We start from the raw sequence: 24,339 nt of genomic DNA, 5'->3' as shown, positions 1-24,339 counted from the left end.
TTGATACGCATGATTAGGTTGAGCTAGATAAGTTATGTAAATCTATAATCATATTTTCACTCTCTAAGAAGGTCTACTATAATGTTTTTTCTAATGGGAAGACCACCTAGCAATTATAGGATAAGATTTTTAATGTCTATTATAAGCAAAACCTTGCCTCTTAGATGTATTGGCTGAAGCAACTCATGGATCTTCATATTTAGGAGGGAACTTTCATGTCAGCCTACTTGAATGAGTTTCATTCCATTTTCAACCACTGGTCTTTGCAAAGAATCAACTTTAAGGGCAATCTTCGTCCCTTGTTCTTACTGGTTACATTGCCTAAGTCATGGGACACATTTTGTACTGTTATGTGTGTAAATATGTCTACTCATGGGTTGAAATTGCTAGATATAGAGGGTGCACTCTTGAATAAAGAGGTTAATAGAAAGAATATCAATGCTTCCGACACCTCTCATGCTTTGATAGTTAGAGGCAATAATGGTAGAAGAGATAATGACCATTGTGGGAGAGACCCTCCGAAGTCTTGTTCTCAGTCATGTGGACAGTCTCATAGTAAGTCCCATAATTATCAATTCGCATTGACTTGTCACTATTGTAGGAAGTAAGGTCATATTCAGCCACATTGCCATAAAATACGTGATGATAAGTTTAATACTTAATCTCGAATACTTAACTTTCAATCCTATTTTTGTTTCACTACTAGCCTTGAAAATATTGAACTGTCCAAATACATCACTCTTTTCCTTCATGAAATACACCCATGGCTCTCTTGAACAATCATACAATAAATATAAAAAAATATCTATTTTGCCACCAAGAGATGTGTTTTTGTAGGCCCCCAAACATCTGTGTGTACAACATCAAGTATATTTTTGCTCATATCTCTATCATGTAAAAAAGGTTGTCTTGCCTACTTATCAAACTCACATACTTCACAGACTTTATAAAATTATGCAGCTCTAAAAGTAGGAAACCCCATAAACAATCCTTTGAACTAAATTAATTTTAGCATCTTCACATTTGCATGTCTAATATATTTATACCATATTTTAATGTCTATAACCACTCCTTTGCCTTTAGCATACATAGCAGCATTCATAATAGGAATTCCATCATCTAAAGTGAATATGCTGCCAACTCTACTTTCTTTTGAGACCAACCTACACTTATCATTAAAATCTTTCACAAAGCAACCTTTTGCATTGAATCAAACCTACAATATTGCTCTACCATTTGGCCAATAAATAAATTCTTTATGATTGATGGCATATATAATACTATGATAAACTCTTTGTCCGAACCATCATGTAGGGATAATGAAATTTTTTCAAAGTGTGAAATTGGGTGACATGAATCATCACCCGTCTATACATAACCTGGATTTTATAAATCATGTATCTCTCCAAATTATTCAGCATAATTATTCATATAAGTAGATGCACCTAAATCAATATACAATACATCATCATGTGTCCCCTTTTCTGTAATAGCATTCATCATATGCTGCATAGCAAACAAATACTCATTTTTGTCTTCATTGTACTGTAAAAATTATGCATAATTTTTCATAATAGCATTCATCATATGCTGCATAACAAATAAATGCTCATTTTTGTCTTCATTCTATCATAAAGATGATGCATACTTTCCTTGCTACGATTTACCAATGCAAATATCATCATTCTTAGCATAAGAATGAGCTGCAATATGTCCTATTTTGCCACAATAATGACAAACAATACCAAAATCACCAGAATCTTTGTTCTACCATTTACCTCTTTCTTAGAGCTTTCCCTGCCTCTAAAGTTTTCACAGCCTCTTGAAACCTGCATTTCACTGAACTATTGATTCAACATGTTTTATTGGTTATCACAAGCACATTCCATACCACTGTCTCTTAAAAAGGATCTACCACGTCCCCTTCTTGAACTTGAGTAAAAAGCTTGGACTTGTTCACCATGGATGATTTACCCTGCATACTAATCGCTTCAATTATCATGAGAGAGACCAACTCATCAAAGATTGAAAATGGCTTCCATCTATGCACAGAAGTGACAATGGATTTTCAAGCCTTCTCATTATTAAGGCCACCCAAAGTAGATAAAACCAAATCATCATCATCAAACATTTCATCAATAGCTACCAAGGCATTTGCAATAATTCTCACTCTCAAAACATACTCATTAACTAATGTCTTCTCTTTCTTCAAGGTATTCAACTCTTGGTTGAGTGGAATCTTCTGTGCCTTTGTATTTACTGAAAACGTGTTCTCAAAAATTATCCAAGAAATATGTGGCCATGTGGAACTTCCATGATGGGTAGTTGCTCTTATCCAGCTTCTCAATGATAGAGTTTCCATTGTTCTTTGCCATTGTCACAAACTTGATATTAAACAACAAGCAAATCTTTTGCAACCTTTCACAAAAAAGTGCACAATAATACACTAAGCAGCCTTTTTCATTGACTATTCAATCATACATCTAATCTGCAATCTAAAGTTTTCTTCATGGCAAACACCTCAAAACTTATCAATTCGAAATCTATAATATGTGTACAAACTTTCGGTCAACACAATCGAAATTGTAGTATATCCTGAAACTAATGTATGCAACCTTGCGGATCTAAAATGGAGCCCAAAACAACTTCAAGTGGCCAAAAGAACTACAGGAAAGAGTGAATGTGTAGAATATACAATGCTCTGCTCGTATATCAAATCTCACATCAATCTGAGATTTTTGCATGCCTTGCTTTTGATGCCTCCATAAGTACTATCCAAGAGAAAGAGTGGAAGAATGGGAGAGCTTTTTACCCATTGCTTGCTTGCTTGAATCTATGCTTCTTCCCCTTTACTTTAGCCTTCAAAGCCAACCTCTCTCAATGGCACTACCATGATATCATGTCACAAATCACATGGTGGGGGGACTTGCTTGAGTTATTGTGCCACAAACACATACTATACACACGAGAGGAAGCTCACTTAGTAACACAAGAAGAGAGATGGAGACCAAAACGTTTTATTGTTGGTTTCTTTTTCTTCTTTCTCACTCAATACAATGTACAAAAAGTATAGATAAAATACAATATAAAAGAAAGTGGTCTACTAAGTTAAATAGTGCATAACTGACTATATTAATCGATTGGCGTTATAACAATGCCAATTATAGACAGGTGTAAAAAACTAAATATAATTATTGATAAGTCAATGACCATGTGAGAATCGTAATGACTACCAACATGCTAAGTGTTGAGCTTGCCATCTCAACATGTACAACTAGTTAGGCAGGCTATAGTAACAGCTAACGCTCCAATAACCTAGGACTATGATGTTAGGCAGAAGATACATTCCCCACAACCTATTTTGCAACAATCTACTAGAGATAGATGTTAGCCTAATTAGTTTGCATCCTTTATGCATTATGTTATGGTGATAGATGTTGGTGAGCCTTTTACCTACGATGATGCCATGTGCAAAGGTGGAAGTTACTCTTGGGAGATGGTCATGTAGTTAGAGTATGCTACATTGTAAAAAAATTATATGTGGGATTTGGTTTCTTTGCCTAGTGAAAAATGTGCTTTGCCATGTAAGTGGGTGTACAAGTTGAAGAGTACCCTTGGATGTCGCAAGCCAGCCTATAAGGCCAGATTGGTCCCTAAGGGTTTTAAGTAGGAGTATGGTGTTGACTTCAATGAAGTATTCTCTCTTGTAGCGTCAATATGACTATCCTATGCTTAATTTTAGCTTTGGTTGTATAGCTTAATTTGGACCTCTATTAGATGGATGTCAATACATCTTTCTTACATGGGGACTTGAATTATGAGATTTATATGCAGCAACCTAAAGGCTTTAAGGTAGGAAACACCTAGTACGCAAGTTAAGAAATAGCCTTTATGGCCTTAAGTAGGCACCTACGGAATAGTACCACAAGTTCAATACCTTCATGCACTTAGTGGGATATACCTACAGTGATATGGATCCATGTTTATACACAAAGAAGGCCCGTGATGGTAGCCTTATGATTTTGGTACTCTATGTGGATGATATGCTAATTACTAGTACTGCTCTCTGTAAACATTACACAACGCAGCGAACAGAATCTGAGAAAGAGATAGAGATAGAGAGTACACAATAGATAAGAGGAGAATTAGAAAATTTCTTTAGCTCCAACAACTTATACATAGATGGCTTTGTCCACCTGTGCGCTTCCACAGTGAAGCTTAGATGGCGATCTAGACAGAAGATAGGTGAAAAGCTTAAGGCTAGCTAGAACAACTCTGACTGGGTGAAAGATAGATGATCGATGGCTATAAAGGGGTTTAGCTTTTATAGCCCGCAAAGACGGTTAGGTCGACATGACCGACCTACCATATGAGCCTCCACTAGTCAATCAAGGGATATTCCCTTTACCGTCGGGCCTGGGGCACTGTCCCCGGACCCCCACCATGTGCCTCGAGTTGCTACCAACTTAACTACTCAGTCCAACCTAAAGATTAGACCCACAATGGTCACCTTTTTGCCATCTGGTCACATAGACCTCATTTGATATACAAGTCAGGACTCAACCAATATCCGAGCTCACATTTGGCTTCTCTTCATAATGGGGGCCTTACAACTTTGAGCACCATGGATCATTGGTCGCACCTTATGAGGGTGGGGCATTGACCATATCTAACATCTCATGATGAGTTAGATGCCTTGAAAGGTTAACTCAAAAAGAGCTTTGAGATAAAGGACATGGAACATGCCTCATATATTCTTGGGATGCATATCATGTGTGATCACTCTAAGGGGCTCCTGTACTTATCACAAAAGGAGTACATCTAAAAGGTCCTTGAATGGTTTCATATGCAAGATATTAAGCCTATTGGTTGTCATTTCTCTTCTCATGTGAGGGTTAGTCAAGCCAATTGTCTGCAGTCTAAAGAGCAAAAGATCGAGATGGCAAAGATCCCTCATGCATCCATTGTGGGCTGTTTGATGTAAGCCATGATAGCCACTCGTCCTGACATAGCATTTGCAATGGAAGTTGTGGCACACTATATAGATACACCTAGCATGTGGCATTGGAATGCCATGAAGGGTATTATGAGATACCTTAAGGGCACTGTAGATATGTGCACATGCAATGGTGGCCACGATATATGAGTCATGGGATACGCTGACTCTAATTATGCATGACATGTAGACAATAGGAAGCCACCTTTGGATATGGCTTCACCTTTGCTGGAGGTGTTGTTTCTTGGATGTCCAGGATGTAGAAATTCATAGCCCTTTCCATTATAGAGGCAGAGTATGTTACAGCCAATAGAGGCTTGCAAGGAGGCTCTTTGGTTAGGTCATTCGATCGCAGACATTGGTATTGATATTGATGGTAAAGGCACTTGTGCCTAACCACTCACGTATTCATTACATTGACAATACTTGCATACTTGTATAGTATAGGTGGTGGGTGCCCATCACTGTCACTTCATTCTTTATTCTTTCAATGACATTTGAATAAGGAACGGCTAGTCAAACATTATGATAGTTAGAGTTTCCACATATGGTGTCTCTCACTCTTGCTCTCTTGCTCCATCCACCATAGCTCTTGCTTTGCTCTTGCTTCCACTTGTGTGCTTCCACTCGGACTCTATCTTTCCAATCATAAAGCTGTAACACAAAAGTAATGTGTATAATCCTTTTCAAAGTCATTATGATGAAACTAATTTATTAAGGTATGTAGGTTGTGAAAACTTTGACTAATCAGCTTGGACAATGGAGGGTTAATTGCTTCCTCGTTGTTGGTTCCTATGGTAGAATGGATTGTTGACTTCTTAGGGTTGATATTGTCTCCTTCAAGCCCAAGTTCCTTCTCCACATCTCTCATTCCCTTAGGTGCCACAAGGGCTTGTGAATGTAGCCTTGGATCGATAAACTCGATTGTCCGATGGAGTTAAGAGATACAGGATTGATTGAGATTGAGAATGTATGAAGATACTAATTCTTTTTTCCTTTTTTTTTCATTCCTATCTACGTCTCTCTCTCTCTCTCTTTGTCTTTGTCTCTCTCTCTCCCCCCTTTTAAGCCTTTCTAATCCCTCCCCTCCTCTCTCTCTCTCTCTCTCTCTCTCTCTCTCTTTGTGTGTCTAATGCCTAACTCAATCTCTTTCCTACACACTCACTATTCTCTCCTATATGTCTCCTTACACTCTCTTCTTACTATTCTCTCTCACTCACACACACACACACACACACACTCTCTCTCTCTCTCTCTCTCTCTCTCTCTCTCTCTCTCTCTCTCTCTCTCTCTCTCTCTCTCTCTCTCTCTCTCTCTCTCTCTCTCTCTCTCTCTCTCTCTCTCTCTCTCTCTCTCTAACCTTATCTCCTTCGTGGCACACTCTCTCATTATTTCCTATTCATCTCCTCACATTCTTCTTATTATTCTCTCTCTCTCTCAACCACTCTCACACTCTCTAAACTGCACACATTGTTCAATGCAATTCTTGTGGGGTGCTCTATTACGAGTTCAAGGGGGGAGGGTTTCCATGATCCATGACAAGGGGAGGGGGGTGTGAGTCTAGGGGCAAGCAAGGGAGGTGATCGGGAAGGGTTAGTAATAGACTTAGAAGGGAATGTATTGTGTCTCATTTTTCTAATTTAATTGAGGGAAGGGGGGGTTCACATGGGAGGGGAAAACATTGCACATTCACATCTTCATTTTTTCACTATTGATTGAGCTGGGAGGTTGATTGAGTTTGGGGGTGGGCTGAGAGGTTGATTGAGCAAGGGTAGTAAGAGACTTGGAAGGGGGTCCACTATGTCTTGTTTTTCTAGTTTAAATGAGGGAAAGGGTGTTTCACATGGGAAGGGAGACATTACACATCGACACCTTCATTTTGTTTACTTGTTGCAACATTGTAGTGGTAATCACACGTGCATTACAAGTTCCATTTACTCTTCATTGCATTCACAACACCTCAAAATGTCAAGTTTACATTTATAGTTGATTTGACAGCATTCAACATTACCTAGAGTGCTTTCAAGGCACCACGATTACAATTAGTTTTAATGACTGCATTTCAAAGAAGGCATTTTAATCCCATGTCCAACCTTAGATATCAATTGAGCATCTCAAGTGTAGGCTTAGTAGTGGGCAAGTTTAGACTTGCATCACAAAAACATCTCAATGAACATTCGTATCGCCTCAAGAGTATTTAAAAGCCATCACCTTTGTGACACACGTAGGGAAAGTGCAGTCCTAATTGGCTCAATCATCAACGCAAGCATTTATATCTGTACTACATTGTTATTGTGCCTGTATCTTAGGTGATGCCCAAACCACCAAAATGTTGCCGAGCCTACTTTTCAAACGAAGCCTACTTTCAAACTTGCATGCCTTGCATGGAAAAGCTAGGATGTGCCATAATGATGATTAGGTGTGGTCTTCACTCCCTCCACGTTAATCCCACTCTTGCATGCAATCCTACTGTGCCATGTTAAGGGAGATTGCATTGCTGGGAGAGTTGGTCCTGCGTTCGCGACCATCCTATGTTCGCCAAGGGAGAGCTAGTCCTCCATTTGCCAAGGAGATCGTGTAGCCAGGTCTCGGGTAGTCAAGGTCGCTGGGGGTGCGTGTTAGAGTCATCAGGCGAGCATCAGAGTCATCAAAGCCGTCATGCATCGAGCGTAGTAGGCCTATCGGGTCATCAGGCCGTCGCTACCACACGATTCGCACCCCCCTTCCATAAGTGGTTGTTGTTAGATATGCTCAATGCCCCATCCTCATGAGGTGCCACCAATGATCCATGGTGCTCAAAGTTGTAAGGCCCCCATTATGAGGAGAAGCTATATGTGAGCCCGGACATTGGTTGAGTCCTAACTTATATGTCAGATGAGGTCTATGTGACCGGATAGCAAAAAGGTGATCGTTGTGGATCTAATCTTTGGGTTAGACAGAGTAGTTAAGCTAGTAGCAACTCGAGGCACATTGCATCGAGTTGTGAGGTAAGAGAGTTATCAGGGGCCCTAGCCAATGGTAAAGGAAATATTCCCTAGAATATTCCTTGGCCAACTAGTGGAGGTGCACATGGAAGGTCAACAGACACATGGGCACATGGAAGGTCAACAGACACATGGGCATATGGAAGGTCAACAGACACATGTGCATATGGAAGGTCAACAGACACATGGGCACATGGAAGGTCAACAGACACAGGTGCATATGGAAGTCATCCATCATGACCCCCTTCACAAGCTATAAAAGCCAAACCCCTTCATAGCCATCTATTATCTATCTTTCACCCAGTTAGGGTTGTTCCAGCTAGCCTTAAGCTCTTCACCTATCTTCTGTCTAGATCGGCATCTAAGCTTCACAGTGGAAGCACACGGGTGGACAGAGCCATCTTTTGTATCAGTTGTTTGGAGATAAAGAAATTTGTTATTCTCCTCTTATATGTTGTGTACTCTCTATCTCTTTCTCAGATTCTGTTCGCTGCGCTGTGTAATTTTTTACATGGTATCAGAGCCCAGGGGGCTCTAGGGATCGAAGAGTGCGCAAGAGGCAAAGGCTTCAACAGCAAAGAGGAACGATGTCATCTTCTAAAAGCGGTTCTGGCACATCAGGAAGTGGTGCAAGAGGTGGTGCTGCTGTTCCAGCTATTCAAACACTGAGGATTCATCCACCAACCTTCAACGAAGGCAAGTTAGATGGTACAAACTACACCTTGTGGAAGTTCAAAATTACAACTATCCTTGATTCTTATGAGCTTTTGGAGACTGTGCTGGGGATTGACACAGAACCACAGCCTATCCCCGACCCATCAAATTCTAGTGTGATAATTCCTTCGAATGTAGATCTTCTATGAGCTTGAAAATGAAGGAATGCAAATGCATTGTGTGCCTTAGTTACAAGCTATTTTGACAGTGTTCTGACTTTGATTCAGCATACAATCAAAGCATCAGAGGCTTGGAATGTACTGAGGAGTCAGTATAAAACATGAAACCAAACAAGGATTCAAAACTTGGAGAATCAGCTAGCAGCGGAGAAGTTTGCTGAAGGAGAGACGGTTGAAGCATTCATCACTCGAATTGAGAATCTGTGCGACCAGATGGCTGGCACTGGGATACAAAAGACTAGTGAAGAGCTAGCTCGGAGGTGTCTTCAAATTTGTCCACAAAAGTTTGATGGACTAGTAACTGCCCTTAATACTCAAGTGAGACCTCAAGCTTTGACTTTTGAGGAGTTTTGTGCATTATTGATGGAGGAGAAGTTGAGGCTGAAAGCCCGAGAAGGAAGCAACAATGGAGATGCTGCATTCTCTGCCAATGCAAAAGGCAAAGGTGGTTCCTCCACCAAAAATGATGGGGACAAAAAGAAGAAGGGCGGTAAGAAGAAGTTTCAAGGAGAGTGCTTCTACTGCAAGAAGAAAGGACATGCAATCGAAGATTGTCGTGTCAAGAAGGTAGATGAAAAGAATGGTACCCTTAAACGTAAAGGAAAAGAGACAGCCAATACAACTAAAGCAGAGTTGGAGTTATTCATGGCGACCATTGAGGAAATGTGCTCCACGGTGCAAGAAGAATCTATCACTAACTCATGGGTGTTGGATAGTGGGGCCTCCCGTCACATGACTAACAAGAAAGGTCTATATAGTTCTATGCAGCCTCTACAAGAATCCATCACTATGACGGTTGGAAATTATGCAAAATGCCCTACTGCAGGCACAGGTACTATTTCTTTTGTTGCTGCAAATGGTGAAGTCAAAAAGCTTTCAGATGTGTTGTGTGTTCCTGAAATTAGGAGAAATCTATTATCAGTTGTTGCTGCCATAACTGATCTTGGTCATGAAGTGAGGGTCAAGAAGATAGGTACAGAAATTCTTAACATTGTTGGCAAAGGGCTCGTGATGATTTCCCTATCATTCATCAATAGCATGTACACCATTGCGCTTTTGTATGAAGGTGGATAATCTCATATACTATAATATTGTAGGATCTAGGGCTTGGATCCATGGCCATGATGTCATTGCCTATAGTTGGCCAAAGTTACCCCTATCATGTGTTGTTTTCACCATAGCACATATCTTGTCACTTACAATTTGTGATTTTCCTATCATTCACTTTGTATGAAGTTAGATATCCTCATATACTATAATATTCCAAGACAAAGTGTGTAAGCTGAAGAAGGCATTGTATGGACTAAAACAAGCCCCCAAAGCATGGTACCAGTGGATAAATAAGTTCTTTTTAAGCTTAAACTTCAAAAGATGTGCCTCAGATACTAACTTGTATGTTTACAGGGATGGTAAAAAGTCCATATTGATTGTCCTATATGTGGACGACCTTCTTATTACATGTGACTATGAAGATATAATCAACCAAACTCGAAAGGCTTTGAGTTCTAAGTTTGAAATGACAGACTTAGGCTTGATGCACTATTGTTTGGGGATTGAAGTCTGTGGCAAGAGTCAGGAGGGATCTTCATCTGTCAGAAGAAGTATGCATGGGAGATCTTGAAGGCATTTGGTATGACCAAGTGCAAGGAGATAGCTACACCTATGGAGGTGAATGCAAAGTTATCCATTGAGGATACGTCAGTACCAGTAGACATTGGGAGGTACAGGAGGTTAGTCGCAGTCTGATCTACTTGTGTAACACCAGACCAGATATCAGTTTTGCTGTTGGTGTTTTGAGTAGGTTCTCAAACAAACCTCATGAGATTCGTTGGAAAGTTCGGATGCGGGTGCTCAGATACTTAAAGGAAACTCTTGACTATGGTATCACATACAGTTCCGAAACTTCTTTTGTGGAGAATTGTAACTCAGATAGTGATTCCAGGAAGTCTGTTTCTGGTTATTGTTTCAAGAATTTTCCCTTAGATTAGTAAGAAGCAGCCAACAATGGCAATGTCTTCTACCGAAGCAGAGTACAAGGCAGCTTGTTTTGCTGCAGGTGAAGCAGTATGATTGAGAAGGATCCTATGGCATATGGGAGTGCAGGATGAAGAACCAACTGTGTTGAGATGTAACAATCAGAGTTGCATCGCTATTGCCAAAAATCTGGTGTTTCATGCGCACACCAAACATAGAGATCCAGTATCACTATGTGTGTGATTTGATCGAGGATAGGATAGTGGAACTGATCTACTGTCCAACAAAGGAGAATGGAGCGAATATCTTCACCAAAGCACTTACGAAGGATCTGCTTCAAGTTCATCTTCAAAGACCTGGCATTGGGCCGAGGATATAGTTCTCCTATAGGTGGACATTGATGGGGGGTGTTAGATATGCTCAATGCCCCACCCTCATAAGGTGCCACCAATGATCCATGGTGCTCAAAGTTATAAGGCCCCCATTATGAGAAGAAGCTATATGTGAGCCAGGATATTGGTTGAGTCCTAACTTGTATGTCAGATGAGGTCTATGTGACCGGATGGCGAAAAGGTGACCGTTGTGGGTCTAATCTTTCGGTTAGATAGAGTAGTTAAGCTGGTAGCAACTCAAGGCACATTGCATCGAGTTGCGGGGTAAGAGAGTTATCAGGGGCCCTAGCCAATGGTAAAGGGAATATTCTATTCCCTAGAATATTCCCTGGCCAACTAGTGGAGGTGCACATGGAAGGTCAACAAACACATGGGCACATGGAAGGTCAACAGACACATGGGCATATGGAAGGTCAACAGACACATGGGCACGTGGAAGGTCAACAGACACAGGTGCATATGGAAGGTCATCCATCATGACCCCCTTCACAAGATATAAAAGCTAAACCCCTTCACAGCCATCTATTATCTATCTTTCACCTAGTCATGGTTGTTCCAGCTAGCCTTAAGCTCTTCACATATCTTTTGTCTAGATCGGCATCTAAGCTTCACAGTGGAAACGCACGGGTGGACAGAGCCATCTTTGTATCAGTTGTTTGGAGATAAAGAAATTTGTTATTCTCCTCTTATCTATTGTGTACTCTCTATCTCTTTCTCAAATTATGTTTGCTATGCCGTGTAATTTTTACAGTTGCAGGGCCAATAGCCCCTTGCAGGCCGTCACCCCCTCCCAGTCGACCGTTCATTTGGCCCCCCCCTCCGTAGGTCGTCGCCCCCCTCCTAGCCAGCCGTTCGTTTGGCCTCCACCCGTCGATTCTCCCCCCCCCCCCCCCCCCCTTCCCACCCCCACCCGCCCATGGGTTTTTTCCACCCCCCAAGTTAGTTAATTAGTTATATATAAATAGTTATTATTGTTATATTTTTGTATATTATATAGTTACATTAGTTATATAGTTAATAGTTAAATAGTTATAGCTAATTAATATAATCATTAATAGTTATAGTTCATTAATTAGTTAGTTATAATTATAGTTAGATAGTTTTTTTATTAGTTAATTAATTTAGTTTTTTTTTGTTATTAGTTTAGTTGTTACTCAATTTATTATTAGTTTATTTTTATTTTTTATTTTAAATGGTTTAATTCTTATTTTATTTTACTTTATTTACTTTAGTTATTATAATTATTGTTGTTGTTGTTGTTGTTAATTTAATTAATTACTTTAGTTGTTACTTAGTTTATTATTATTTTATTAGTATAGATATATAGAGAAAACAATATAAAGTTAATTATTAGTTATTAGTATAAATATATAAAGATAATATGATGTTATTTTTATTTTAATTAGTTACCCCTATCCCCCCCTCCCCCCCCCAAAACCTCACTCGCCCATGGGTTTGGCCCACACACCCCCAATTAATTGATTATTTATATAGTTAATAGTTAAATAGTTATATCTAACTAATATAGTTATTAATAGTTATAGTTATTTTTTATTAGTTAGTTATATAGTTATTAATTATAGTTATATTTAATTTAATTAATTAGTTATTATTAGTTAGATTAATGTTAATATAGTTATTATATTATTAGCTATATAGTTAATAATAGTTTAATAGTTATTAATAATCATAATAATGATAATTAGTTATATAGTTATTAATAGTTAATAGTTAGTTATAGTTATAGTTATATAGTTTTTTAATTATTTAATTAGTTTAATTGTTATTCAATTTATTATTTATCATTATTTTATTATGATGTTATTTTATTTAGATATTGTTAATTGTATGTATTATTAGTTAGTTATTTTTTATTTTTTATTATTATTATTTTATAAGTTTGACTGTTATTCAATTTCAGTTTATTATTACTTTATTATTGTTTTGTTATTTTAATTAGTTTTTTAATTATTTAGTTTATTGTGGTATTATTTTATTTAGATATTGTTAGTTGTATGTATTTTTTATTAATTATATTATATTTATTATTATTATTATTATTATTTAATTTTAATTAATTTAGTTATTATTATTATTATTAGTTTTAGTTGTTATTCAGTTTATTATTGTTTTGTTATTTTAATTGGTTTAGTTCTTATTTTATGTTAATTTATTTAATTACTTTAGTTATTATTCAATTTATTATTATTTTATTAGTATAGATATATACATAAGATAATATAAAGATAATTATTTGTTATTTATTTATTTTTTTAGTAGTACATATATATAAAGATAATATGATGTTATTTAAGTTTTAATTAGTTTAGTTGTTATTGTTATTAGTTTAGTTGTTATTCAGTTTATTGTCGTTTTGTTATTTTAATTGGTTTCAGTACAAGGAAACGCAAGTATAGCGACGGCCTGCAGCGACACAGGAATAGCGATGTCGCTATTTGCGTCGCATTTAGCGACGCCCCACAGAGAAAAAAAAGCGGACCGAAACCCGAGCGCGTTTCATTTCGCGCATTCGTGAAACATTGAGAGAGAGAGAGAGAGAGAGAGAGAGAGAGAGAGAGAGAGAGAGAGAGAGAGAGAGAGAGAGAGAGAGAGAGAGAGAGAGAGAGAGAGAGAGAGAGAGAGAGAGAGAGAGAGAGAGAGAGAGAGAGAGAGAGAGAGAGACTGTTTTGCATAGAGGGTGAGAGAGGGAGAGGAAGAAGGCTTGCCGCCATCGCCGCCGTTCGCGAAGAAGAGGAGTCGCCGTCGCGAAGAGGAGCCGCCAAACCCTCCTGCAAATCTTTACGGTAAGTCCATTCTCTCTCTCTTTTACTTGTTTAGGGTTTAATTTGTGTATATTGAGAGAGGGAGAGGAAATGAGAGAGAAAGAGAGGGAGAGGGAGAGGGAGAGGGAGGAAATGAGAGAGGGAGAGGGAGGGAGAGAAAGAGAAAGAGAGGGAGAGGGAGAGGGAGGAAATGAGAGAGGGAGAGGGAGGGAGAGAGAGGGAGGGAGAGGGAGGGAGGAAATGGAAGAGGGAGGGGGATGAAATGAGAGAACGAGAGGGAGTGAGAGTTTATTCTCTCTCTCTTTCTTTTGTATAATTTGTGTATATTAAGAGAGGGAGAGGAATTGAGAGAGAAGGAGAGAGAGAGGGAGAGGGAGAGGGAGAGGGAGGAAATGAGAGAGGGAGAGGGAGGGAGGGAGGGAGCGAGGGAGGGAGAGATAGAAAGAGAGGGAAATTAAAGAAATTAAAGAGAGGGAGAGGGAGGAAATGGGAGAGGGAGGGGGAGGAAATGAGAGAGGGAGAGGGAGGGAGAAAGAGAGAGAGAAAGAGAGGGAGAGGGGGAGGGGGAGGGGGAGGAAATGGGAAAGGAAGAGAGAGGGAGAGAGAAAGAGAGGGGGAGGGAGAGGGAGAGGGAGAGGAAATGGGAAAGGAAGAGGGAGGGAGAGGAAATGAGAGAGGGAGAGGGAGACATTAAACATAATAGGGAAATGAGAGAGGGAGAGGGAGAGAGATAGGGAGGGAGGGAGACATTAAACATAATAGGAAAATGAGAGAGGGAGAGGAAATGGGAGAGGGAGAGGGGGGGAGAGAGGGAGAGAGAGAGGGAGAGGGAGAGGGGGGGAGACGAAAACATAATAGGGAAATGAGAGAGGGAGAGGGAGAGGGAGAGAGAAGAAATAAGAGAATAAGAGGAAGAGAGCAAAAGGAAATGAGAGAGGGAGAGGAGAGAGAAAAGAAAAGAAAGAATGAGAGGAGAGAGAAAAAGAGAGAAGATGTTAAACATAATAGGAAAAGAGAGAAAGAGAGGGTGTGGGTGAGGGTGAGGGTGAGGGTGAGGGTGAGGGAGGGAGAGAAAATGAGAGAGGGAGAGGAGAGAGAAAAAGAAATGAGAGAGAGAGAGGAGAGAGAAAAAGAAAGAAAAATCATTAAACCTAAGAGAGAAAGAGAGGGTCAGGGTGAGAGTGAGGGAGGAAGAGGAAATGAGAGAGGGAGAGAAAGAGAGAAAGGGAAATGAGAGAGAGAGAGAGAGAGAGACGAGAGAGAAAAAGAGAAAAATCATTAAACCTAATAGGGAAAGAGAGAAAGAGAGGGCCAGGGTGAGGGAGGGAGAGGAAATGAGAGAGGGAGAGAAAGAGAGAAAGGGAAATGAGAGAGGAAGAGGAGAGAGAAAAAGAGAAAAAAATCATTAAACCTAATAGAGAAAGCGAGAAAGAGAGGTGAGGGTGAGAGAGGGAGAGAAAGAGAAATGAGAGATGGAGAGGAGAGAGAAAAAGAGAGAAAAATCATTAAACCTAATAGGGAAAGAGAGAAAGAGAGGGTCAGGGTGAGGGAGGGAGAGGAAATGAGAGAGGGAGAGAAAGAGGGAAAAGTAAATAGGACCTCACAATAAGCTCATCCTAGGCTCATAGGGGTTAGGCCAATCCTCAACAAACCTAAGGGATATATGGCTAGAGAGCCCTAGCATACTTGTGCCTCCTAGCATAATGTTCTTCTCGCAAAGAGACCTCTCATACATGGGGCTTGTCCTAGCCTCCACCACACAAATATACAACAAAGGAAATCAGCTTATCAGTATGAAAAACATTTATTTTTCATAACGTAATCCCAAAAATAACTTTGGATCTTCCATAAAAATCAATCTCTTCTTTAAAAGACAAATACAAAAAACTAAAACAATATCATTCATATATATGCTTCGCAAAACTAAAACAGCATCACCACATGATCTCTTAGGAAACTAATCTTCAACTATCAATTTTAATTAATAAATATAATATAAAATCACTTGCAAAGAAAGACACTCTTTTATCATTAACCCTCTTTCTTCCTTAGAATAGTCTTAGGAACAAATTTATGCTCTAACAAGCATATATTTGAGCATAATAACTATTTTAAGGTTTATTCCATGAGTAGTAGTAGTATATATGCAACCATCAAGCTAGAGATCATACTTTGGTATCTATGGAGATCCCAATCTCATGCCCTCATAGAGATTGTAGTGTGCAATAGTGTGGAGAGAAGATGGGTGAGTTGTAAATGGTAAAGGAGAATTCTATTGATCATGGAGAGAAGATGAGGTGAATTGCCAATCCTATTCTTAGTGAGTGCAACCTACCCATAGTCATGGTCGTGGTGGTCGTGGTCGTGATCGTGGTCGTGGTCATGATCATGGTCATGGTCATAGTCATGATCGTGGTCGTCGTAGTCATGGTCATGGTCGTGGGTCGTGGTTGTGGTTGTCGTAGTCGTAGTTGTGGTTGTGGTCGTGGTCATGGTTGTGGTCGTGGTCGTGGCCGTGGTCGTAGTCGTAGTCATAGTCATAATCGTAGTCATTGTCATGGTCGTAGTCGTCGTCATAGTCGTAGTCGTGGTCGTGGTTGTGGTCGTGGCCGTGGTCGTAGTCGTAGTCATAGTCGTGGTCGTAGTCGTAGTCATAGTGGTAGTGGTCGTCGTCGTCATAGTCGTAGTCGTAGTCGTGGTCGTGGTCGTGGTCGTGGTCGTGGTCGTGGTCGTGGTCATGGTCATGGTCATGGTCATGGTCATAGTCGTAACGTAGAAAAAGAGAGAGAGATGGAAGGAGAGGATAACAATTTAAGAAAAAAAAAAGAGAGAGATGGAAGAAAAGGATAACAATTTAAGGAAAAAAAAATGATAACAAAAACAAATTGTTTGTTGTAACGTAGACAAAATGAAAAACGATGAAGGTCCTGTTGTTCAAGATTGCGAAGTATATCTTAATCAGCGTGTCCCATGTTCTTGCTCTCAATACAACCTGGCAATTAGACGAAAACACCAATTGTCTATAGAACACGTACGATGATTTGTTGAGTTTCAATCTGAGATCATTGATCAGGCGATTGCGGATTTCCAACAAACGGTAAGAAAAGTTAATATCAATCATGCATTGTACTCGCAAGCTAATTGAATACCATATACAATAAGATTGGGTCTCGCTGGCAAATTTTCTATCCAGGAAGGTGATGTCTCATCCCAAGGAGGAGTGCACCCTTTGTGGCCAATTAGAAGATTTTGTGGGCGTGCAATGGATGGAGTGCATGGGCCAATCCACCACTTGCAAGGTCAATCTATACCGTCAATGCCAAAGGAGACAGGCAACCTTCCAGACCTACCTACAATCTTGGAGCCTGAGATGGAGGCAATGATCGATGCATTGATTTCCATGGATGTCGAGACTTCTGATCCACTTAGAGAGGAAGCATCCATACCATTATATGATGGGTGCCGAGTATCTCTCGTGAAGACACTGCTTGCACTCTTAAGTGTTCGAGCAAAATACGGGTGGAGCGATACGAGTGTGACCGAGTTATTCAAATACCTTGTACATACGCTTCGTTGATTTTTTTTCGGCACTATTATAAAAAATATTTGTGCTTTTTCAAGGTGTTTATGATTTTTTTCAGGTTATTGAAATATCATATATTACCACCTGCAAATACCATACCTGAGTCTCGTAATAATGCACGATATGTTTTACGAAAGCTTGGCATGAACTACAACAACATCCATACATGTATCAACGATTGCATACTGTTTCAAGGAGAATACGAGACTATGGAGATATGTCCAAAGTGTGGTGCTCACAGGTATCGACAGGACTTGCAAGGGCAAACCATCCTTCAAAAAGTTCTCAGACACTTTTCGCTTATGCCCCGCATAAACCACATATTTGGTACATCCGGCATGGCGAGCTTGACAATGTGGCATACGCAGAATAGGTCCATGGATGGAGTTCAACGAATATCAGCAGATTCATGTGCATGGAGCCACATTGACTCTACATTTCCAGGCTTTGCCCGAGAGCCAAGGAATCTTCGGCTCGGTCTTGCAATGGATGGCGTGAACCCATTCGGTCTGCGTTCAACTTCTTACAGTGTGTGGCCTATAGTCCTTGTCAACTACAATATCCCTCCATGGCTTTCTACGAAGAAAGGACATCTCATCCTTAGCTTACTCGTCCCCGACCGCTACAAAGTCAAAAATGTGGACGTGTATCTTCATCCATTAGTCAAATGAGCTTAAGATTTTGTGGGAGGAGGGGGTCACTGTGCAATATATGAGCAGGTGCGATGGTCGGCAGGGTCAGCCAATGTTCGAGCCATTCTCATGTGGACAATGCACGACTTTCCGAGATTTCGAGAGTGCTCAAGTGAACAAGCCTCCATTCTCGTTGGTAATATCTATATTTTATCTCGTTCAAGCTTGTATTCACTGGGTCGTGGTGTTGGAACAGGTATGGTTACCTTAGGTTATCATGCATGTCCATTGTGCGGGCCACAGTTAGACTCCCGAAGGTCACGAACCATGAAGGAGATGGTATATCAAGGGCACGTTGCTTTCTTGCCAGAGGATCATGAACTCAAGGAAGGTTTTCTTGGACGACCTCCAACACGTATGAACGCCGCAAGCTGGTACGAGCTAAAAATGGTCCACGCGAAATCACAACCAAACGGAATGCGGCGGTTCTCAGTTTTCTACGAGTTGCCATATTGGACCCACTTACAAGTCAACCACTTGTTGGATCCCATGCATATTTTCAAGAATATGGGCAGCTTGCTATGGGACCACATCACAGGAAAGAGAGACACTATAGGGGCACGAATGGATTTAAAGGAGGTAGGTAATGTTAGCAGTCATGTTTGTCATGCCTTGTCATCTCCTGCCTGTGAGCCTCAGTCTGAGTCAGATGAGGACTTTAGGAGCTCTGACTTGTCTATCACTTGTTTTGATGGAGGAGGTAGCTCATTCTAGAGCACTCAGTTTATTGCATTTCAGTGCATTTTCTCCTCCAGTCGGGATTTTATGTGCATTTCCCGGGGCAGTTTCTACATTCTTCAGCCTGCCTCACCTGCCGGACATTGTCCACCCTTTCCGGGATTTTTCTGAGCATTCCTGGCATTTTTACCAGCATTAAATACTGGTCGGATCAGCATTAAATGTTGGTCGGACATATTTATGGCCTCAAATTTCAGGTCGGCCAGTTTTTGGGTTTTTTGGCTATTTATAGTCATTTCCCACTTGGTAGTCAGTTGTATTATCATCTTCCCTCCTTCCTTGGCAAGTGCACACTCCGACTCCGTCATCTTCCTCTATCTTCGGTGCTGCCATCATCATCAGCCTGATTTGGTGCCCTCACTGACGCTTCGGGCTGCGTGCAGGGGCTGATCAGTTCATTTCAGTGTATTCAACATTCATTACAGTCAGTGCAGATTTTCTTCCTTCATTTTCTGTTGTCTCTCTCTCCTCCTCTGTGTTCGTGTTCTTCTTCCGTTGCACACTCTCACATGGTATCATCGCCTGACTGACAGCACGGAGGACCTAACCTTCTGGAGAGATACCTCACCCCTCTTCTGTTGCTATCATTTCATCTCCAACTGCCCAGGCAGCCCCTCCAGGTGGCCATTCTTCTTGCGTTTGCTGCAGACGACTACTCCCGAGGCTGCCATGTCATCAAACGACCCCTCCTGCTTGCGTTTACCATTAGGCGGCCCCTCTTTCAGCTAGGCGACACATCATCAGGCTGCGTTTTGCAAATCTGGTGGTCCTTTCCACTCCTGGTGGCTCATCTCCTGCTGGCGGCTTTTGTTCTGGTGATCTTCATCAGATACCCTTGCGTTTTGCAGCTCTAGGTGTTTGTAGGCTATCACAACCTGCGTTTTGGTGGTTGGTGACCAGACTGCTGGTCATTATTCGGCATCGGCAAAGTTTTCTTTGGTGTTTGGTGTTTTGCAGATTGGAAGATGTCTTCTCATCAGTTTACGGGCTTTGATGACTCAGATGACGAGCTTTTGTCTCGACACTCATCTGAACGGAGGCGTGATTTCTATCACGAGGACCGTCATCCAGAGTCTATTCCTCTTTCCCGTCCCCCTTCTATTCATGTATCTCGGCGATCCCCTTCTAGTGGGCTGACGATGCAGCCTTTGGTACCCCTTGTACAAGTACCCGTACTTCCTCAGCTGCCCAAAGAGGACCGGTTGGATGGCTCCAACTTTTCTCTGTGGTCCTGCAAGGTGGAGTGTATCTTGGACTCCTTCGATCTTTGGGAGCTTGTTTCTGTTCCTATTCCCCGGCCTCAGGTGGATCCCGTAGATGGGACATCTATGGATCGTGCAGCCTTATGGGATCCGCTCAATTCTAGAGCCCGATCTTTCCTCTTTCTGAGTTTGCAGGATTCTGTCCTTGTTCATGTTCACAGGTTGAAGACTGCAGCGGACATGTGGAGAAAGCTCGCGTCTCTCTATCAATAGAAGACGTTTACCCACCGGATATCTCTCGAAAAGAAGTTGCGGATGCTCGCTATTGATGATAGTCCTTCCATGAAGGACCACATCAACAGATTATAGGATATGAGGGATGAGCTTGCATCCCTCGGTCGGATGATATCTTCTGAAGACATGGCTATGATTCTTTTGACTCAGCTGCCATTGCCTCGGTTTGATGTCTTCTACACTAGCCTTCTTACATCGAGGACCCGTGAGAAGCTTCTATGGGAGGAGCTATCCCCGCTTGTCTTGGAGCATGACGAGTGACTCAGAGAGGTCACTGCTAGTGGATCCGACTCCACTAGAGCCTTTGTTGCAGGTTCGGGAGGACAGAAGAAGAAGAAGAAGAAGTCAAAGGCTAAGAAGAAGGACAGTTCTTCAAGCTCTGACTCAGATTCAGAGAGACCGAAGTGCCTACACTGTGGGAAAGGGACACATCCCGAGGAGAAATGTTGGAAGAAGTACCCTCACCTTCGTCCGGGAGCGAAGGGTGGATCTACATCGGAGCTTTCTTCTACCTCTACACCCGTTGTTACCCATGAGTCAGTGTTCCTTCATATCCATGCTTTGGAGGAGAATCCTTCTTCCATGGCTGCAGTGTCTTCTGCGCAGCCTTGGTTAGTGGACAGTGGTGCTTCACGTCATATGACTCCCCGAGGTGATTTGTTACAGGATCTCCGTCCATCAAAGGGTTCAGTCACTATTGGTGACCTTTTATCGGTGCCTATTAGTGGTGTTGGCACATTGCCTTTGTTTACCGACCGACCTTCGAGCTCCTTTTCACAGGCCCTACATGTTCCGGATTTGGGCCTTCCCCTCCTCTCAGTTTATGGCCTTATGAGGCTTGGCACATGAGTGATCTTCACCGAGCATGCCGTTGTTATTGAGGATTCTTTTACAGGAGCTGTCTTATCTACAAGTTGGCAGGAGAGTGGGCTTTACAGGCTCCATTCCCCTTCTTTGATGCAAGGTCCTCTGAGGCAGTCTATTGCTACACCCGTTCCCGCTTGTGCACCTTCTATTCCACAGGTTCCTTCCCATCCCCCACCCTCTCCTCCGGTGGTTCCCTCTACCTCCCATCCCTTTCAGAGGGGGACAATCTCGGTGATGTGGCTATGGATTTCCTGGCCTGTACTGTTTTAGGGGGGGCTTCCTAGGATCGTGAGGAGCTCCTTCAGCAGCAGTCTACATTGACGGACTTCATCGACCTTGGCATTCCTCTTGCCACCCCAGGATCCGTTTCTCCCTTGGCCTTCCACCACATCCAGGATCTGAGAGGGGGTGTTAGCAGTCATGTTTGTCATGCCTTGTCATCTTCTGCCTGTGAGCCTCAGTCTGAGTCAGATGAGGACTTTAGGAGCTCTGGTTTGTCTATCACTTGTTTTGACGGAGGAGGTAGCTCATTCTAGAGCACTCAGTTTATTGCATTTCAGTGCATTTTCTCCTCCAGTCGGGATTTTATGTGCATTTCCCGTGGCAGTTTTTGCATTCTTCAGCCTGCCTCACCTGCCGCACATTGTCCACCCTTTCCGGGATTTTTCTGAGCATTCCTGGCATTTTGACCAGCATTAAATGCTGGTCGGACATATTTATGGCCTCAAATTTCAGGTCGGCCAATTTTTGGGTTTTTTGGCTATTTATAGCCATTTCCCACTTGGCAGTCAGTTGTATTATCATCTTCCCTCCTTCCTTGCCAGGTGTACACTCCGACTCCGTCATCTTCCTCCGTCTTCGGTGCTGCCGTCATCATCAGCTTGATCTGGTGCCCTCACTGACGCTTCCGGCTGCGTGCAGGGACTAATCAGTTCATTTCAGTGTATTCAGCATTCATTACAGTCAGTGCAAATTTTCTTCCTTCATTTTCTGTTGTCTCTCTCTCCTCCTCTGTGTTCGTGTTCTTCTTCCGTTGCGCACTCTCATAGGTAAGATGGAGGCATTTTGGCCGCAGCTGAGTGCTGATGGTCGTGTACAGCTACCTCGTGCTCCTTGGGTTTTGTCCACTAAAGAAGAGCGCATTGTGAAGCAAGTAGTCAAGTCTATCCGCACTCTGACGAGTATGATGTATTTTCTCAGGTCTGCATTTTCTAAAGACAACCCATTATTAGGGCTAAAATTCCATGACTGGCATCAGATATGTCAGGTTTGTATTACGAGTGGATTGTAATTGGCGTGCACATTTTGCTATTTGGAGTGTAGCCATTATTCATAATGCTTTCTCATTTGTAGCAGTTTGTACTACCGATCGCGATCGCAGGATGTCTTACTCCAGAATTACGCGGGGTCATTTACAGGTTGTCGACTTTGGTGCAATGAATCTCATAAAAGGAGATTAAGACGTCCTCTATTGAATCCGCGAGGCGGGGAGCAGTGGAGACGATCTGTCTCTTTGAGAAATACCTGCCCACCAGCATGTTCACGATACAAATCCACCTTCTTGTGCATCTTGTAGATGAAGTGGAGATTGCTGGACCTGTCCATACGCAATGGACATTCTTCTTGGAGCACTTCATGAAAACCCTGAAAGGCTTTGTATGACAACGAGCTCGCCCAAAAGGTAGCATGGGTGAAGGTTGGTTGGTGTCTGAGGCACTAGTGCATATTTCACAATGGCTACCAACTATGGATCCAAACAGCGAAATGCTATGGTCGTTGAAGGACGATGATAGACTGACTGGAGATGTGGTGGTTGAAAATGGGGTAGAAAATAGAATGGATGCCTCAATGGAGGAGAAGGTGAATCGCTTTTGTATGTTGCACCATGCCTCTATGGAGACATGGCTTGCCAAGTACCAGATCGCTAGGTAAGATTGAGAGGAAGCACGAGCTGAATTCCGATGTAGTATGTGTCATCGATCGATTCAATATCCCGAGGGTATGGAGGAGATGTCGCGGTTCATGTCGATGCAATGGTTGCATGGAGCTTTGACCGCAGCATCTCACAAAGGGACAGAGGTCTCAATGGAGGAGTGGGAATTCTCGAGGGGATGTAGTCCAAAGGTGATGAGGTGTTTAGGATTTGTCGTATTTAAATTTTATATGCGACATCTAATTTGAGTGTTTCAATGTACAGTACAAAATATATAGTGCAGCGTGGTCATCCGGATGACATTTTCGCGTGGAGCGTATTGACAAAATTCGCTCCACAATGGACTGTGGTATCATGGCAAGGTTTGAGCAAAAGAGCCAACGACGAGCAACGGATCCAAACACGGTTGTGGATGAGATGAGTATTTTGGGAACTTGCAAAGTATTGTTATGGTGAATTACCGTAGCTTCTCCATGATACTATTCGATATCCAGTGGTTCAAAGTGGTACTTGGAGGAGTTGGAGCAACAGTTTGACGAGGTCCATCTGGATTTCTCGAAATAGATTCCGAAAAAAAATGGACGGATTTGCGCAACACCATTGTGTTGCCGCTCCATTGTGAATAGGTGCACGGACTCATTTATTTGTTAATTGTATTACAACATGGCTTATGTCACAATGGTTTAAACTCTCTTGTACGTGTTTGTGAATAGGTAATCTTCTATGCAAACCCCCGACAACCTCGATGGTGGTATGTTATACCTTCAACTCCCCGAAGTGCGAGAGTATATGATCAAAGCGATGTTCCGAGCATAGATCAAGATAATATGCAAATAGAGAGGTCGATATTACAAGGGGTGGAGGCCACCGAAAGCTTTGAGCCAGCATCGGCTAACAAAGATGGAAATACAGGAGTCCAAGAATCCTTTGAGAACGAGGTGGACTCATCCTTTTGTGGTGACATGTCTATCGACCTTCCAGTGTATGCGGAGTTGTGTCAGGAGATTG

The sequence above is a fragment of the Lygodium microphyllum genome, chromosome 3 (genome assembly GCF_053477565.2).
Source record: "Lygodium microphyllum isolate KBCC chromosome 3, Lygodium_microphyllum_v1.1.10, whole genome shotgun sequence".
NCBI classification, from domain to species: Eukaryota; Viridiplantae; Streptophyta; class Polypodiopsida; order Schizaeales; family Lygodiaceae; genus Lygodium; species Lygodium microphyllum.
This window is presented reverse-complemented; position numbering follows the sequence as displayed.